General features: G+C 46.4%; 1 pseudogene; it reads right to left on the reverse strand.

The window, feature by feature from the left end:
- Positions 1-18,989: 18,989 nt before the first annotated feature.
- On the reverse strand, positions 18,990-19,109 carry LOC136646485 (5S ribosomal RNA; annotated as a pseudogene).
- Between the last annotated feature and the right edge of the window lie 1,360 nt (positions 19,110-20,469).

The following is a 20,469-nucleotide window of genomic DNA, read 5'->3' on the forward strand; positions in this document are numbered from 1 at the left end:
TATGCAGGGGATGGACAGAGTGGATAGGGAGATGCTTTTTACACTCTCACATAATACCAGAACCAGGGGACATCCACTAAAATTGAGTGTTGGGAGGGTTAGGACAGACAAAAGGAAATATTTCTTTACTCAGCGTGTGGTCAGTCTGTGGAACTCCTTGCCGCAGGATGTGGTGCTGGCGTCTAGCCTAGACGCCTTTAAAAGGGGATTGGACAAGTTTCTGGAGGAAAAATCCATTATGGGGTACAAGCCATGATGTGTATGTGCAACTTCCTGATTTTAGAAATGGGTTATGTCAGAATGCCAGATGCAAGGGAGGGCACCAGGATGAGGTCTCTTGTTATCTGGTGTGCTCCCTGGGGCATTTGGTGGGCCGCTGTGAGATACAGGAAGCTGGACTAGATGGGCCTATGGCCTGATCCAGTGGGGCTGTTCTTATGTTCTTATGTAGATGAGTGAATAAATGAATGAATGGGCTCATTCATTCAACTTATCTGACCCTCAGAACACCCTCCAGACACAATCAGAGAACAGTTCTGGTCATGTTCAGTTGAGTGGGCCAGATGCTTTCAGGGGACAAGAGGTTGGCCATGGGCTGGAAAGAGGCTTGCTGCAGGTCACATCTGGCCCCTGGGCCGGGGTTTGGAGACCCCTGCTTTAAAGTGTTCCACTGGGATCATGAGCCCTGACTCATTTTGGGTTGCTCAGCTCTGTCTCAGAGGCAAAAGTAAGTTGTTTTGCTTGAGCTGAGAAAAAGATGTAATTACTCCTTGCTGCAGGATGTGGTGATGGTGTAAATGCAGGATGTTGTAAATGGCCTATATGCCTTTAAAAGGGGATTGGACAGATTTCTGGAGGAAAACTCCATCACAGGATACAAGCCATAATGCAGTGATTTTCAATCTTTTTCATCTCATGGCACACTGACAAGGTACTGAAATTGTCAAGGCACCCCATCAGTCTTTTGACAATTGACAAGGCACACCATGCTGTTGATGGGAGGCTTACTTCTCCCAATGGCCCTACTAATAAATGACCCTCCTTCAACTCTTGCGGCACACTTGCAGACCATTCGTGGCACACCAGTGTGCCATGGCACAGTGGTTGAAAATGGCTGCCACGATGGGTGTGTACAGTTGGAAAGTAGATGATTGCTCATCGTAAGAAATACATCTCTCGCCCTCTTCATCTCCCAAACTCATGGAACACGCTGTTTACTCCCACTGCTTTGACTTTCTCTTACTGAACTTGGAGAATGTGCTCTGCCACTGACATACAGCTCCTCTTCTTCTATATCTGCTGTCAAACTTATTACTTTTAATTTCATAATAGTGAGAAAGGCCACAAGAATACCAACTTTATACCCAGGAAACACAGAGGCAGGGAGAGCTGCACTAGCCCCCTACACTCAGGGGCTGCAATTCTATGCACATTTCCCTTGGAGTAAGCCCCATTGAATGCATTGAAACTTACTCCTGAGTAAACATGCATAGGATTGTGCTGTGAGTCACATTACACCTACTCCCCTGTGAAAAAGAAATCAAGAGGGAGGCAGGCAAAAATACCAGTCACAATCTCCTATTGGATTGCCCCCCCCCCCACACACACACAGACACACACAACTAAAACCAACTGACCTGTGAGGGGGCAGGACTGATTTTGTGTTGTTGTTTTTTTGCTTTTTTTCAATGGAACGTTATGGTTTTGTTCCATTTTTCCAAATCTGTTCTGGGGACCAACGTCAAAAAGCAGAATAGAAATCTATAAATAAAATAAAACACATTCCCAAGAAGACTAGAAAATGTTGTAAATCACTGTGTACACATAGAAAGCAAATAAATAGAACTTATGAAGGAGATGGTGATTAAGAGACAAATCTGATCAGCCTACGCCTGTGGGATAGCAAGTGATGGGGAAGGAAAGTTCTCTGCAACACAGAACCAGCTATGTACGTAGAAGGTTGCAGGTTCAATACTCAGCATCAAACTGAGGACTGATACTGACAAACTGGGAAAGACACCCCCCCCCCCACATGAAAGCCTGGAGAGCCTGCTGCAAGTCAGTGTTCATAACACACCAATGACTTCTTCATCACTAGGGCACATTGGATCCACATTTTCATTCAGCTACCCCCAAAAAATTGCTCTCCTTGTTCATCACTGATAGCTCAAACTCCATCAATATGTATGCCAAGTGCGTATTTTCCACCTCTATGCACATCACTTTCCACTTATTGCCAGGGGACCACATTTACCATTAAGTTACCCATTCACCCAGTTCACAGAGATCCTTTCGGAGCCCCTCAATCTGCTTCACTTCTAAGAACCTTGAATATAAGAACATAAGAACAGCCCCACTGGATCAGGCCATAGGCCCATCTAGTCCAGCTTCCTATATCTCACAGCGGCCCACCAAATGCCCCAGCGAGCACACCAGATAACAAGAGACCTCATCCTGGTGCCCTCCCTTGCATCTGGCATTCTGACATAACCCATTTCTAAAATCAGGAGGTTGCACATGCACATCATGTCTTGTAACCCGTAATGGATTTTTCCTCCAGAAACTTGTCCAATCCCCTTTTAAAGGCGTCTAGGCCAGTCGCAATCACCACATCCTGTGGCAAAGAGTTCCACAGACCAACCACACGCTGAGTAAAGAAATATTTTCTTTTGTCTGTTCTAACTTTCCCAACACTCAATTTTAGTGGATGTCCCCTGGTTCTGGTGTTATGTGAGAGTGTAAAGAGCATCTCCCTATCCACTCTGTCCATCACAAATTGGATGCCATCTAGCAATCTTGGCAACCCCAGTTTCCTCCTAAGTCCAGATCATGTATGGAAAAGTCAAAAGGCACTAGTCCCATCACAGATCCTTGGAGGAACCCCACTTCTTACTTCCCTCCACAGTGAACACTGCTTATTCTTTCCTATTTTCAGCATACTGTTTGTTAAACCAGGTGCCAACCCAGCTTTATTCTGTGACTACCGAGCTTACTCTAAACCTGTGTTCAATCTTGGAGTCAAGACCCCAAGGGATTTGCAAAGCTTCCACTGTGGGGTCATGGCAACTTACAGGAATGAAAAATGTTGAAGAGCACTGAATGAAAACCCCACCAAGTAAAGGGGGAGGCATCTGGTGCACCTCTTCAAGTACCAGGAGATGGTGTCACACTGCTGCTCAGGTTCTTGGCAATAGTGCTGAAAACTGCTTTCACTAATGCCAGGCTTCATGGTAACTGTTTCTGCTCTAATAAGAACATTGGGTTACAGTGAACACTGCTGGGAGGGCATTTTGTGGGACGAGAGCGGGTAGCGGCAACGGGGATAGGTTGGGTGATAGGGTCGTGAAAGGGGAATGGGATTCACAGTGGGGTCCCCACACATATTTTATTTATGTATTTATATACTGGGGTTAGGGTACAAAAAAGGTTGAAGACCACTGATATATGAAAAAGTCAAAAGGCATGGGTCCCATCACAGATCCTTGGGGGGGGACCCCACATGTTACTTTCCTCCCTCCACAGAGAACACTGCTCATTCTTTCCTGCTCTCAACTTCCTGCTCTTTAAAAGCCAGGTGCCAACACAACTTTATTCTGTGATAATTCAGCTTGCTCAAGAGGCTTTTGGAAGGGGAGCAAGAAACATAAGATACAGGAAGCTGGACTAGATGGGCCTATGGCCTGATCCAGTGGGGCTGTTCTTATGTTCATAAGAAGAGCCCCGCTGGATCAGGTCAATGGGTACATCTAGTCCAGCTTCCTGTATCTCACAGTGGCCCTCCAGATGCCTCAGGGAGAACACAACACCACAAGAGACCTGCATCCTGTTGCCACCCTCTTCCAGCTGGCATTCTGAGGTAGTGAACTTCCAGATCTAAGAGGTAGCCCATGCACATCGCGGCTTGTAACCTGTGAAGGCCTTTTCCTCCAGAAATCTGTCCCATTCCCTTTTAAAGGGCATCCAGGACATGATATCACCACATCCTGTGGCAAGGAGTTCAGCAGACTAATGATACGCAGGGTAAAGAAATATTATCTTTTGGCTGTCCTGACTCTCCCAAAACAAAATCTGAGTGGCTGTCCCCTGATTCTAATGTTGTGTGAGAGGGAAAAGAACATCCTTCTAGCCAACCTGTGGCAAGGAGTTCCACAGACGAATGACGCTCTGAGGAAATAAATAATTCCTTTGGTCTGTCCAACACCCAGTTTGAGTGGCTGTGCCCTGGTGCTGGTGCTGTGGGGGAGGGGGAAGAGTCCCTCCATCCATCCTGTGGCAAGGAGTTCCACAGCACCCCGTCCGAGTGGCTGTGCTCTGGGGGAGGGGAAGAGCCTCCCTGCATCCACTGCCCCACCTCCTCCTGCGTGTCTCAACGTTCCCCCCCCCCCGGCACCCTTGGAGCCTGGCCTGGTGTGGATCACTCCCCAGTGGCGAAGGACACCACTTCCCAAAGATCTGCCCGGGTGGGGCTGCCCCTTCTTCCCTTAGTGGAGGAGCGTCCACCTGTGACAACGGGAAACACTAGCACGTCACATCCGGCACGCATCATGCAGCAAGGAACAGCCAGAGCGGCACTGACTTTCCAGCACTGACATAAGGGCAATGCAGCTCTGAGATAAGGGAACAAACATTCCGTTACTTTGAGGAGGCCTCCATAAGTGACACCCAACTGCAGGATATAGCACATGTCCCATTGGCACCGCTATGCCAGTGCTGGAAAGTACTGACGTAAGGGGTTAGGATTTCGCCCTTGGGGTGTTTTTATGCTGTGATCTGCTTCAGGTGGTAGATTTGGGAGTACCATCAAAGAACAGCAAATTGTCAATTATTTAGGTTATTATAACATTTTTCCTCCACCCAAAGGGGACATTTGGATGTTGTGCCTGAGGCTCTAAAACATCTTGGGCCATCTCTATAACACAGACTTTTTTTCCAAGCACAGTACTATCCCTGAGCTCAGAATGTAAGCAACAGTGAGTCATCCGTCACTACGAAGGGTTAAAGTCATTTCCGTTTTCTGTTGCCATGGGGAGCTCAGTGTCCTAGAAATGTGTCCTTTGTCCCACTCAGAAGTGTGGAAGTTGAACGCCCAGCAAAGCAAAATCTTTTTTTTAAAAATTATTGTTATTACAGCCCCTCCCCCCAAAACAAATTTTCTGGCCTTGTAGCATGATGACACCATTTCAGGAAACATCGTTAATGGTGTCATCCCCTCTGATTTGCAAAAAATGAAACAAAAAATCCTTGAAGCAGAGTTTACATAAGTATTTGGATTGAAGCATTGCAGAGTTTGCGGGGGGGGGGGGAATTTCGGGCATGGCTAGGGAGGTGCAGGCAGACAGGCTTATCACAGCTTTGACTTTCAACACAGTTGCAGGAGGATCCGGGAGGCCTGAACTGCACATGATGAAGCAACCAGTGCACATGTACAAAAATTATTGACCAACGTGTGTTGTGACACGGCAGCATAATAATACAGCATTAGGATATCCGTACTAGGGCAGGGCAAAGCATTAAAGGGTATTCCTTCCACATGTGTTGCTGCACAGTGACACCTAGTGTTCTTCATTCATATGACTGTAACTTACAAGTATCCTAGGAAAGAAAGGAATGTGAGTAAGGAATTTGCCTCAATGTAATTCTGTCCTGGAATAATGCCAGTTGATGGGGAGGAACAGCAGAGAGGACTGTGGTCTTCATGTTCTGCTTATGGGCTTCCTGGGGTGTTAGTTGGGTACTGAGATGACCCTTGAATCACTTAGGGCGCAATCGTAACTTGCACTGGAACAGGCAAGCCAGGAGGCTTATGCTGTATCCAGCGCAGGATTGTGGCCAGCAGCGGCTTAGCCAGAGGCAAGGGGAAACTTTTCCCCTTACCCCTGGGTAAGGGCTGCTGGCCCCAATGGATCTCCTTGGACTTGCGCCACCTCCTGATGTGGCACAAGTCCAAGGAGAGTGGAGTGACTTGAAGCCGCTCCGTTGATGGGGGTTGGGATCTGGCACAACTGCAGGATCCCAGCCCTGCCTCCGGCTCCCCGGGGCCACCCATTGCCCTCCCTCCCCCAACCAAGGAACTCCCTCTCTCCCCCCTCCCCCATGCCTACCTGTTACCCTTGCATCAGCTCATCCAAGCCAACACAAGGAGGCAGGAAGAAGCCAGCACGGAGCCAGCCTCGGCAGGCAGGTGCTTCTGGGAGTGCCAGCCTGGCTTCCTCCCAAGGAGGTGCAAACGCGCTTTACAGCATGTTTGCGACCCTCCCAGGTCAGCCCAAGGGACTTGGGCCAGCCAAAGACAAGGTTTAGATTGCGCCCTTAATGCCTTAAAAATGAGCTGATTTCTTGAGTGGAAGAGTGAACCAGAGGCCTCTCGGACTGGGTGGTTGAGATGTTTATTTTTCAGCTAAATTGAGGTTGGTGCAAATGATGCTGCCTGAGTTGTCTCCAAAGTAAACAGCGACAGCAATTTCTTCTTGAACAATAGGACCACTAAGATTAAAATCTGATACATATTTTTCTGGAAGCAAGCCCCACTGAATGCAGCGGGACTTACTTTTAAGTACACATGCATTGGATTGCACTGTAAGAAACTGGTTTTCTGATATCCTGAGACCATGCAATGGAGAACACAAGGTTCAGCTTTGCAGGTTAGGCATACAGAGAAAAATGGACATCGTTAATACTTTTACAGTGATACTGAGAACAAAGGCGACTTCATCAAAGGCAAGCTGTGTCTAAAACAGGCCATATGCTATAACTGCTCTGCACAAACATGCAGTATGGACCATATAGACGCATAAAATGGAATACAGTGTGACAGCCCAATCCTCCCTAAGTTCCCTCGTGCCGATGCAGTGGTGCCAGTGTGGCTTCTGCTGTATTCTGTGGGTAAATTTTGAAGGCTGAAGATCTCCTTGGGGTAAAGGGACACTTGCCCCAGGGTACACCTCAGTCAGTGCAACAGGTCAACTTGGACCTTCGCCACCTGTATAGATGGTGCAAGTCTGCGTTGATCCGTGTTGATGGATCAGGCCTGGGAAGGGAGATAGAATATGGCATGTGCTTGTGCTGGCACCACTGATTCTGACCCATCGAGGTCCCAATCTGCCCACCTGGGTCACCACCCTATGAAATCCTGCCTCCATCCAATCCTCTGAGCTGGCTCACCTCTTCCAGCAGGCATCCAGCATCCATTGGAGCACTGGCCTAGTTACATCTGTGACTGCTATTTTTTTTATATTTTTTTATTCAACATTTTTATACCGCCCTTCCTCCAAAGAGCTCAGAGCGGTTTACACAGCTGCTTCTCCCCTCCTTCTTGTCCTCACAACAACCCTGTGAAGTAGGTGAGGCTGAGAGGAAGTGACTGGCCCAAGGTCACCCAGGAAGCTTTGTGGCTGAGGGGAGATTTGAACCTGGATCATCAAGGTCTAAGTCCACCTCCCAAACCACTACACCATCCTGGCTCTCCAGGACGTTATATAGGACGTTATGCCACATGTCCCACCAGTATAATCCTCCAATAGGACTGGGCTGTAAATTAAGGAACTTCTATTGTAGTCTTAGAACGCAATTGCTCAGAACTAAATCTCACTGCATTCAGTGGGATTTGTGTTCTGGGGTAAGTGTTTGTATTTGCAGCCTAAAACTAATCCAGCAGGATTTTGACTTTAAAGCCAGGGCAGGAGGTGGGTTTTTGCAAGATAGTATTATTTAGTTTTGTAGCTTGATTTACATTTATGATTTTATGATTTTATGTTGGCTGCTTTATCAATTCCCTTTTGTTTAGTCTTCTATTTGCTCTATTATAACATGTGCCTTGCTATCTCTCCCATCTGATTGACCACAGCAGGGAATGAGATACTGGGTTAGATGAACCTTTGGTCTTATCTTCTGATGTCAAATCAACAGGTCATGCTCTCAGATGTGATTACTGTGGCTTGATTACATCATGCTGAATCCTAGAAAATTGAGGTCAGTTCAAACTGGAAAGTAAAGTCTATGAATGACATAAAGTTATGTCATGCACAAACTTATCAGATATGTTAAAATTAAAGAGACAACATCAAAAGTCCTTTCAAATTTGGGGATATTTTGATTGAGCATTTATTATCTTCTTCTAATACACCATGGTAATGCCATATACTATAGAAGGATAGTGACCCCACTTGGGTTTTGTTTCCTTTGAAGGAGAGAAGACTGGAAACTTTTGGCATTTCAGTAATATTCGCTTTATTTACAGTGTACAAGAGGCATGTTGACAGCATGTTCCTCTACTGGGCAGAAGATCCATTATGTCCTATTAAATCTGTGAAGTTAAAGGAGATTCCAGGAGCAATCCTATCTAATTTTCCAGTGTCAATGCAGTTTCTAGTCCCCAAGATCAAGTACCTAAAGAATCTCAGAAGACAGAGTGGGCTGAGCATGATTTCCAATGGTCAGAATGCACCTCTTCTGTAACCCCCATAGCCTTTATTTTTCTCCCATCAACATATTTGTTTAAATTTGATTAATTTGAATAATGTATACAGGTTGCAAAACTTATCTTTTCTTGGCATTTTTTTAGTATACAGTATGCACAGACCTGACAATACTATCTGTGTGTCCTGTCAACATAAGAAGGGTACACAGAGACATTATCAATAGCTGATTCCCACCCCCTTGTCCTGTTTCATGATGGAATTCACAAGGATGTACTAACTAGTCAAGCACAGCTAGAGGCCAAGGGAGGCTTCTGGTGGTCAGGACCACAGACAGCTCACTGTGGGGTTAGTTGCAAAAGGAAGCTGGATACAAAGCAATCCAAATAGCAGAGAGGGCTTGCTGCTCCAGCAATAGTTCCGACTAGTCAAGTGCAAACATCCTTCCTGCAGGTCATCCTGCAGCCACGTGAATTTCCCAAGCTAGGAGAGGGGCCATAGCTCATTGGTTGAGTGCTTGTAAAAAAGCAGGAACAACAGACTGGAGTCCAAAGTGCAGCAGGAGACAGTGCTGCTCTGTTGGCAAGGCAATACTAAGCTCTTAGTATTGATGCCATGCATGGCCAATCCAGAGCCTTCATCCTACTTACCCACCTGCAAGTCCCAGCCCTGCAGGGTCCAGCAATGCATGACCTTTCCTCCTGTGTGCGTCAAAGGGGAACTGAGGCCTACACAGTCTGAGGCATAGCTACCCAAGCTTGATCACATGTACAAGCCATGAGGTTGCTGGTTCCAGCCCTGCAGGCCCTGACAGGAAGCTGCTTGCATTTCCTAATTTGAAAACCCAGTGCAGCCAGCTGTTCTCTCTCTTATCTGTTGACATGTCGGGTTGCTTTAACCTTCACTGATAAAAAGTTTAGAGGAAGCCAAAGCATGATTCAGAACAAGGGCTAAGTCCTTGCAAGCCCCCTTCTCTGAAGGTCTCCCTCAGTCAGAGCACAACCCTTATTACCTGAACCAGAAGGGACATATAGGAGATTAGCCATTCTAGTCATGAGGAAGGCATTAAAGTGCCTATTGAATCCACACTGCCAAAACAGAGATTAAAGCCTTTCTCAGTCACATGATACAAATGTACACATTGAATGAGACGGGAAGTGCTAAGTCATATTAAGCTAATGGCTCTTTTCCCCCAAGGTGCCTGCATGAAATTGTTTTTCCAATCTGTACAGGATCTCTTTGCTTCTTTAAAGGGGTCGTGCACTCCGAGCATCTGGCATTCCTAGTGGAGCTTGTAGAGTCTTTTTCGGAAGATCTGTTCCTAATGGAGCCACCAAACTTATCATTTACCACATGGGTCACTTTACTGGCTTGCTAATTGAAGAGAGAGGAATTTGAAATTAATTTCAAAGAGAGGGCAGATTGTGTTGTGTTGCAGAAAATGGCAAAAGCCTGCTAAGTGTCATTTAATTAAGTCCGGAACTTTTGTACATACATTTGATTAAAAAGTAGGAAGCCGTACACATTTCAGTATCCTCTGGTGAACCTCGTGCAAGTAATGCAGCAGAAGACTAAAACAATACCCAACATTTATTTTGCAATCTTAGTGTCATGGAAGTCATCAGATACTCGGCATTAAAACTCCAATGGAGTTGCCTGAGCTAGCATTGATTTTTTTGTGGACTGCCCTTCAGCTCTCATATGTGTGTCTTTCCTAGCCCTATTAAAAGAGATACTTTCAATAAGAGATGCAAAGGAATGAACTTGGGAACCTCCGTCGTGCAAGGTATGGGTTGAACCACAAAGTCATGGCAGCTTCCTCAACAAGCTGGCAGTGAGGGGTAAATACTTGAAATACATCCTGTAAGAATTGTATGAATCCCCTACCTTCAGAAACTGAGATATTGATTATCTTAATTAATGCTTATGATTACAGTACAGTACAGCAGTGTACTGTACATAGATCCATAGAATAGTTGATAGATGGAAGAGTCACTATCATGTCTTTACTTTCAAAGACTTCCATAGGCTCACCCAGTGGCATAGCTAATGATCATGTAGGCCGGTGCCAAGCTCAAAATGTTGCCCCAGAAGTGATGTCACAACCGGAAGTGACATCACACTCAGGCTTTTTAAAAAGTGAAAATTGGGAGGAACCCACCTCCTCCCCCCAGCAGCTTGCCACCTGCTTGTTCTGCTGTCCCCCCCCCCCAGTCAGCTACCTAGGTGACTGGTAGCTACCTATGTGATCTGCTACCTAGGTAGCTAAGGCATCTATCTGCTACCTGGGATCAAAGAAGATTTTGTAACCCCCCACACATGATAAAAACAAATTTAATTAAGAAATAAATAAAAAGTTATTGGTTCCATGCTATATCATAACAACATCTTATTGGCACTCAGAACAATCAGTCTCATAGGTCAGTTTTGAGTTAAACAAATCCACTTTTTGTTCCATAAGGCAGTTATGTTTTCATTTTCTGATTAATTGGTCATAACTTTTGATAGAATACAGATATTCTAGTGCAGTTTATTTCATTGCACTCTGCATTAAATTACCTTTCCAATGATATATAACATGATGGTATTATTCATACAAACCAAGATTTTCACTATTTTGGCCACTAGTGTCAAGCTCAGCTTGTTGCCCCCCTAAAGCTTGATGCCCGGTGCAACTGCTACCCTCTGCACCCTCTTAACTACACCACTGGGCTCACCCCTTCCTACATTTCAGCCCTCAAATCCTGCAGCTGCTACACTCCTGTCTGTTGCTCTTCGTTCTTCAAGCTTGCTGAGGGAGAGTCAGCATGGCTTCTGTAAGGGTAAGTCTTGCTCACGAACCTTATAGAATTCTTTGAAAAGGTCAACAGGCATGTGGATGCGGGAGAACCCATGGACATTATATATCTGGACTTTCAGAAGGCGTTTGACACAGTCCCTCACCAAAGGCTACTGAAAAAACTCCACAATCAGGGAATTAGAGGACAGGTCCTCTCGTGGATTGAGAACTGGTTGGAGGCCAGGAAGCAGAGAGTGGGTGTCAATGGGCAATTTTCACAATGGAGAGAGGTGAAAAGCGGTGTGCCCCAAGGATCTGTCCTGGGACCGGTGCTTTTCAACCTCTTCATAAATGACCTGGAGACAGGGTTGAGCAGTGAAGTGGCTAAGTTTGCAGACGACACCAAACTTTTCCGAGTGGTAAAGACCAGAAGTGATTGTGAGGAGCTCCAGAAGGATCTCTCCAGACTGGCAGAATGGGCAGCAAAATGGCAGATGCGCTTCAATGTCAGTAAGTGTAAAGTCATGCACATTGGGGCAAAAAATCAAAACTTTAGATATAGGCTGATGGGTTCTGAGCTGTCTGTGACAGATCAGGAGAGAGATCTTGGGGTGGTGGTGGACAGGTCGATGAAAGTGTCGACCCAATGTGCGGCGGCAGTGAAGAAGGCCAATTCTATGCTTGGGATCATTAGGAAGGGTATTGAGAACAAAACGGCTAATATTATAATGCCGTTGTACAAATCAATGGTAAGGCCACACCTGGAGTATTGTGTCCAGTTCTGGTCGCCGCATCTCAAAAAAGACAGAGTGGAAATGGAAAAGGTGCAAAAGAGAGCGACTAAGATGATTACAGGGCTGGGGCACCTTCCTTATGAGGAAAGGCTACGGCGTTTGGGCCTCTTCAGCCTAGAAAAGAGACGCTTGAGGGGGGACATGATTGAGACATACAAAATTATGCAGGGAATGGACAGAGTGGATAGGGAGATGCTCTTTACACTCTCACATAATACCAGAACCAGGGGACATCCACTAAAATTGAGTGTTGGGCGGGTTAGGACAGACAAAAGAAAATATTTCTTTACTCAGCGTGTGGTCGGTCTGTGGAACTCCTTGCCACAGGATGTGGTGCTGGCGTCTAGCCTAGACGCCTTTAAAAGGGGATTGGACGAGTTTCTGGAGGAAAAATCCATTATGGGGTACAAGCCATGATGTGTATGCGCAACCTCCTGATTTTAGAAATGGGTTAAGTCAGAATGCCAGATGTAGGGGAGGGCATCAGGATGAGGTCCCTTGTTATCTGGTGTGCTCCCTGGGGCATTTGGTGGGCCGCTGTGAGATACAGGAAGCTGGACTAGATGGGCCTATGGCCTGATCCAGTGGGGCTGTTCTTATGTTCTTATGTAAGCTCCATGACCCTCAACCATCCTAAAGTCTCCTGCTACCTCAGTCAATGCAGGCCTGCATCAAATGTGCAGTACCTCTGTGGGAAATCATATCTGTGAGTCATGTTCATGTGTGTCAACCCATGTGGGATTTGCAACCACACAGTCACTCCAATGTGGGGGTTTTATCTGGAGGAAAGGCCATGCTAATCCCTCCTCCAGCATGGTCAATTACTCTTCAGCTGTCTTCCTGACTCTGCTCAGATCCCAGCAGCACTTACCTGCCAGAAGGGGCAGGAGTTTCCCTCTGAAGTTTTGCCCATTTTGGGGAAGCAAAGTCCCTGGTCCAAACAGGTGATGTGTTGGGCAGGGCTGGCCCCAGGAGTGGCAGACCACAATGTGGGGCATTCCGTACGGCCTCTCTCCCCATGGGGCCCACCTCCCTATGGCTTCCCACTCACCAGACAACCAGACTGCATGACATCACTGCAGTGGTGTCATGAGAGTGTAAGTCACCTGGGGCAGGAGACCAGTGTGTCACCCCCATGATGGACCTCCTCTCATGCAGTGGGTGGGGCAACACCCTGGGCAGTGGGCATGGTGATGCATTATCACCCCACCCCTGCTGTTTTTTTTTATAGTATAGTTGGCAACCTTCTGTCTCGAAAAACTATGGTATCGCGCTCTGAATGGTGGTTCTGGAACAGCGTCTAGTGTGGCTGTAAAGTCTGATTTGGGAGTGACAATCCCTTCCACACTGGGAGCAAGTGCAGTCTGTCCCTGGTCTGTCTCCCTGGCTATGGGCCTTCCTTCTTTGCCTCTTTGCCTCAGTCTGTTGGCCAAGTGTCTCTTCAAACTGGGAAAGGCCATGCTGCACAGCCTGCCTCCAAGCGGGCCGCTCAGAGGCCAGGGTTTCCCACCTGTTGAGGTCCACTCCTAAGGCCTTCAGATCCCTCTTGCAGATGTCCTTGTATCGCAGCTGTGGTCTACCTGTAGGGCGCTTTCCTTGCACCAGTTCTCCATAGAGGAGATCCTTGGGATCCAGCCATCATCCATTCTCACGACATGACCAAGCCAATGCAGGCATCTCTGTTTCAGCAGTGCATACATACTAGGGATTCCAGCACGTTCCAGGACTGTGTTGTTTGGAACTTTGTCCTGCCAGGTAATACTGAGAATGCGTTGGAGGCAGCGCATGTGGAAAGCGTTCAGTTTCCTCTCCTGTTGTGAGCGAAGAGTCCATGACTCGCTGCAGTACAGAAGTGTACTCAGGGCACAAGCTCTGTAGACCTGGATCTTGGTATGTTCCGTCAGCTTCTTGTTGGACCAGACTCTCTTTGTGAGTCTGGAAAACGTGGTAGCTGCTTTACCGATGCGTTTGTTTAGCTCGGTATCAAGAGAAAGAGTGTCGGAGATTGTTGAGCCAAGGTACACAAAGTCATGGACAACCTCCAGTTCATGTGCAGAGATTGTAATGCAGGGAGGTGAGTCCACATCCTGAACCATGACCTGTGTTTTCTTCAAGCTGATCGTCAGTCCAAAATCTTGGCAGGCCTTGCTAAAATGATCCATGAGCTGCTGAAGATCTTTGGCAGAGTCGGTGGTGACAGCTGCATCGTCGGCAAAAAAGAAGTCATGCAGACATTTCAGCTGGATTTGGACTTTGGACTTTGCTCTCAGTCTGGAGAGATTGAAGAGCTTTCCATCTGAACATGGTTTGTTTCATTGCATTTTGCATAAAATTATGTACACATTGAATAATATATAACGGTATTATTAGATACCAGGATTTAAAATTTTTTGGCCAGTAGTGGTGTAACCCCCATGTGCTCATCGCCTGGTGCAGCCCATACCCCCTACACCCCTCTTGTGACCCCACTGCCTCTCTGCCAGCTGTTTCCAGGAGGCCCATTTTGGACTAATCGGACACAGGGGAAGACAGGAGGGCTCAACACATAGGCGTTCCACTTGCCTCACCAGCCCCAAATCCACAAACATCCTGGCTGTGGCAGCAGGCAATCTGTTTGCTGCACAGGTGCTGGGCCCCTCAAAGCACATATTGGCCAAATCAGCTTAAGGTTGGCCCTGACGGTGGAGAGGGCAGTGTAGCAGGATTTGTATGCCTTATGCTTACCCTCTTCACTTGCAGGAACTTTACAGGGACTTCCATCATGGATCGCCTGCCTGGTACTGTGCACCAAACTGGCTGGCAAAGAATGGAATACTTTGAGCTCGTATTTGGAGCAGCTTGGATCCATTCTGACTGCTGCAGTAGACAGAAATAGTGCAGAACAGAAGGTCACAGCTGCATCAGCTGCCTTTTTCATCCTTAAATTCCACAATCTCTCCATGTGGCAGGTCATGGACACCCATCTTGCTTGTCAACTGAAGGTGATGGTGGCCATGGGGGGCTATTCCAGAGGACAAATGCCAAAATGCTCAGTACGCGGGCCAATGGATGAACTACTGCCCAAGAACTCTGTGGGTAATGCCTCACAGCAACCTTTGATGGGAAACCAATGTGCCTGAGGGCTCAGGTGACAACTAGTGGGGAGATTATTCCTGCATGTCTTGATCCACCTTCATGGGAATCATGGACAAGTCAAGGCTGCCGCTTGCTCAAAAGTCATCTCCAATGCAGAAGCCAATCACTCCTAAAAGTCAAGTTGCCATGACATGTATCGAACTGTCCCACTTGTGTCAATATCTAGTAGACTATAAGCACCGTGAAGCAGAGACCTGAGACTGTGAACTGATCGAGCCACAAAGAAGTAAAGAACCGCAACACCCCTAGAGAAAATGCAGTTAATGAAACAAGAACAAAGAGAGGCCTTGCAATAGTCAAGACAGCAGATGACAGAAGACCTCAAAGCCAGGATGAACAGCTCAGAGGCAAAGACAGATGCTGTTTTCAGCTGGGGCTGTGGGACCAGGGCTAGAGGTTCTTTTAGCATCCAAGGAAGAAAAGTCCAAAGCAGTCATAAAAGAGTTTTATTTGTTTAAAGCATAAGAACATTAACTTACAGGAGCACCTCTAAACACACAAAGGGATCTCCAGGCACAAAACCTGCAACTTTTCTAAACATAAGACTTGCATACAGACATCTCTATAAGCCTCAGCAAGTCACAGAGCCAGCATGGCCCAGAGCAAAGTAATGCAGATGCTTTTATAGGCTAGATGTTTACTCCAGCTGCCTTATGAAGAAATCAGACCTAATGGACCACTTGACAGCAAAGTGATATACGTCTGACTATAGCTGTGGTTCTCATCATCAGTGGTAGACCTCCCCAGGGAAAAGGTCTGTGATGGAGCTCCATCCCCTTTATCTATTGCACACGGTGCCTCATGTGACTCCAGGATGCATCGGGAAGCCTCCGGAAGGTTCCCCAATGCTTTAAGCTGTGCTTCTGGAAAACTGGAAGCACAGGTTCCAACCCCATTGGGGGCCTCAGAGAGGCTTCTGCAGGGTCCTAAAGGCGTGTGAGGCACTGTGCCCAGGGCATTTGCCACATAGAGTGAATGGGAGGTATGCCACTGCTCATTGTTAAAGGCCTCTTTTCAGGACATGTGCAAGGACAGTGGTCCAAGCCATGCAGACCTATGACAGCAGATCAAAGCTGAGGAGGGGGATAGCATTTAGCGGATCCTGCTGCCACCTAACTTGCCCCCTTCCTGGTCCCAATCTGCCCTCCTCCCTCCCTGCCCCTGTGATTGCCCTGTTCTGTCTACCCTGCCCCTTTCCACCCACCCCCTACATTCACTGGGGCCAGTGGGTGTCCATCAGCTGCTGATCCACAGGTCAGGCCTTGTGGTGGTGATCTGGGCATGTGCTCTGGTGCGTCAGCTTTTGTAATAGCTGGAATGCACCTGACAGAATACTCATTCTGGCAGCATTACTCACCCATAGGATTGGGCCAATAGTGAGGAAAAGATTTTTATGTCCCACGTATGCCTGGGAAGTCTCCTATATTTGGTGTATCCCAGAGGCACATATTTAGAAACCTGCACATTACAGAGGCAAAAGGGACTGGGACGTTTTCTCCCTGTTAAAATGGGAGATGCTGAAGGCAGCTAACAATCAAAGCTAAGAACAGTACATCATGTGCCACCTGGCTTTCCATCTGGGTGGAGATGCTAATTGTAGGACAGAGAGCCACTGAAGGAGATGCATGCTGTGGGCCTCTGGGTGGTCCTGTGGAACTGCTTATGGAAGTGGAAAATTGTTCTGATAACTGTTTGCTAGAGAAGGGTTAGATTTGGGGGACCGCTGGGAAGCAATCGTAAAAAAGACGTGTTTGTATTTGGTGATAAGAGGAGAGACTTCTCTGATGCAGTGTTGCTGTTGAAGTGGAATTCATAAAACCTCGCCTTAACTATGTTAGTTAAAGCTCACCATCTTTGGACTTCTGAAATACGAGAACTGGGGAAAGGTGCTGGAACTTGTTGCATATGCTCCTGTGAGCCGCAAGAAAGTTGGGAGTCAAAAAGCCTGAGGATCTGGGATGTCTATCTAAACTTACTTTAAACTTACTCTAATCTTACTGATAGACTTTCTGTCTATCCAAACTTACTTGATGCTCTGCAGATGAAACCACAGGCAGATGTCCTGGTGATGTTTTGGTGATGAGAAAATTACTTTGCAATCTTGCGTGTTTTAAGTGTTTGGTTTGTAAACTGTTCCATTTCTTTTCTCTAGCAGAATATGAGCCGATGAAATGCAACCTGGAAACCAGACCTTTTGGGGAGAAGGTGCTGCCTCACTGGTTAGTGGTCAGAAAGATGCTCAACCAGTGCTTTTGTGAAGCAAATAAGCCAGGAGGCTAATTAACAACAACAATTCTTAACAACTCCCTAGTTGTTTCAAAACCTGAGAAGGCAGGCTATGGTGAAGTTGATTCTTCCCTTCCCTTTTCTCTGAGTTGTGACAACAGGGCAGCAGGAACTGGAGATTGAGGAAGATAGAAAAAGAGCTAGGGTTTGGTCTTACTGCAGAAATGGCAATGGAAGCTAAGAGAAGAAACTCGTCACTGGCAGCTGCAGACATGCTTAGAAGACACATGTAACTTTCAGGAGCATGGGGTACCTAAACTCCATCTAGATGCTCAAACATCTGTCTGCATGTGTGTGAATAAAAAAAATCAAATAGTACAGAGACACAGGGCCCAATCCTATCCAACTTTCCTGCTCTGGTATAGCCACAATGCAGCCCTGTGGTAAGGGAACACATATTCCCATACATTGAGAAGGTCCCAGTGACTGCCCCTCCCCCACAGGATACAGCGCACACCCCACTGGCATAACTGCACCAGCTCTGGAAAATTGGAAAGGACTGGGCCCACAATTATCCTCCAGTGTTCTCTCCTTCAAAGGAAGCCCAAACTTGGGTTGTGTTGGAGCTCTTAGAACTTTTCACTGCTCAGAAAAGGAAAATGCAAGCAGGTTACTACTAATAATAATTTTGATCAGCTTTCCTAACATAGAGGATCATGAGGAATGGGAAACTGGGTTCATTTAGACTCCAGGATGTAACCTCTCTAAGGATTTCCAGCCAATCTCACCATTTTTGCATTATCTCTGGATTTAGGGTTAATGAGAGAAAAGGGCAGACAGGATTCCTGTGCCTTTAATCACTGGGTAGGAGAACAATTCAGCAGGTGCAGTATTTCTCGACAAGCTGCACCTGCTATAATTCTTTCTTCTACACAACAATCTTGTCTTCTCTTGCTTCTGGTCAGCTTAGCTAGAATTTTATGACAAGTGAAAGAGAAAAACTTTGTCTGCCAAGCAGCTGACACTAAAAGGAAAAGAAGCAAAAGGCCTTCAGAGACTCCCTTGACCAAACCTTTATATTTAATAATGACCAATGAGTGTGATCACAGGCAAAGGCCATCTTTTCCTTTTCTCTCTTTCCTGTGACTATTATTGGCCTGTTTGGACTAGAAGGATATTGAATTTTCATCTTTGGTCTGCTGTGCATAATTGGAAACAATGACTGCAACTCAGCCAGCAAGTAACTCGGCGTGCACCAGGAAGCGATCACTCCTCATGGGAAAATGGGCCAAAGAGTTATTTCAAGAATAAATTGACAGTGTTAAGGTGGAATCTATCTTAGCTTCATTGCTTTACAAGAGTACGTCAATTACTTGGAACCAGTATGGCTAGAGGGGGTGCAAAGCACTAAGTTTTGCAGGGAGGCATATGCCTCTGTTTTGCTCCCCCAATCCAGAATGGCTCAGAGGAGAAGGGGCCGCTTACACACTATGGGGAGGCTCCCTGCAAAACTTATTACTTTGCACTTCCTCTAGCTATGCCACTGCTTGGAACTCAAGAGTGAACATGAGAACAAAGCATCCTGATCTGTCTTTGTATTCATATGGTTTGCAACCTTCAGTCTTGAAAGACTATGGAATAAACCTACAGCACCCGGGATTCCCAGGCGGTCTCCCATCCAAGTACTAACCAGGCCTGACCCTGCTTAGCTTCCGAGATCAGATGAGATCTGGCATGCGCAGGGTAATAGTTGCTGTATATTCATATTGCAATTAGAATTTATCTTAATCCTTTGGTAAATGGAGCTAAATTAAAATGATTGTTTTATATCACACAGGGCATAGCAGAACTAGAACAAAAAAACAACTCTCCCTGATGCTGTTTCTCCAGTTGGGAAAGCTGTTTAATTGCCACCCAGTGACATGGCTGCAATTCAATTAAATGAGATTTACTTTTCTAACAGCAAAATGGGCACAATCTGTCCATGCTGATAGAGCTGCATGATTGAGAGGGGAGCCCCACAGGCCAGTGGCATAGCTAGCGAGGGGAGGGGGGGCGGTCCGCCCCGGGTACCACCCTTGGGAGGGTGACACCACAAATGACCCAACATTGCTAACATTGCGAAAGTTAGGAGTAACCCCGTCGTGCCATATACCGTTGGATACGGAATTTCCAACGGGATGCAATGCAGAAAACCAGAGTGACATATCTCCTTTCCATCAAAAGTTATGGCCTAAAAACCGGAAATCCCAAAATGCATGGAACCCTATGGAAAGTGAAACTGAGCCAAATTGCACATTTACTCATGAGTAGGTGGGCTTGCCTTAGTCCATTGGAAAGGGCAGGCTGAGAGGAATCCAACACACCAGAATGGTCCTGATCCAGTGAATGCAGCCCCAAAAAACACCTGAGAAGGAAGTCCCTCCCTCCAAGCAGAGGAATTTATTGAGTCCTATGGAAAGCAAAAGGAAGTCACACGGTCATGTTTACTCTGGAGTAGGCAAACATGCCTTGGTTCCTGATCAAGTTGGACACAGGGGAGTGCAAGGCTAGCTGCATGGCCCTGATCTGATGAAAGTGGAGCTCAACAAATGCTCCAGAAGGCAGCCTCCCCCCCCCCCAAAGAATAAAACAGGCTTCAGCTGTAAGGTGAATTTTTACTTGTTTTTAGACTTGCAAAGCTGGGTGAGTCCTGATAGTGATATGCTTAGTCTCCCCCCCCCCCCAAGCCTGGATCTACCACAATCTTCCTAGTGACCAAAAATTCTGGAAATTGTGGTTTTTAGAAATAATACCATCACGTTATATACCATTTTATGCAGAACTTCATGCATTGCTTGTGGGGAAGTATTCACTGCATTTATTTTCTGGCCATTATTATTATTCATTTCATGTCATGACTATTATTATCTCTGTCTCACCTACTTCACAGGGTTGTTGTGAGGACAAAATAAGGGAAGGAACCATGTACACCACCCTGAGCTGCTCAGAGGAAAGGTGGTATAAAAATATGAATGAATTAATCAATAATAAATAAATAATACGATATAATATGATAATAATTAATCAATAAATCAGTTAATTAATTACGTCATATGGGGTGACAAAATTTTATGGGCCA

The sequence above is a fragment of the Tiliqua scincoides genome, chromosome 3, assembly GCF_035046505.1.
Source record: "Tiliqua scincoides isolate rTilSci1 chromosome 3, rTilSci1.hap2, whole genome shotgun sequence".
In the NCBI taxonomy this organism is placed as follows: Eukaryota; Metazoa; Chordata; class Lepidosauria; order Squamata; family Scincidae; genus Tiliqua; species Tiliqua scincoides.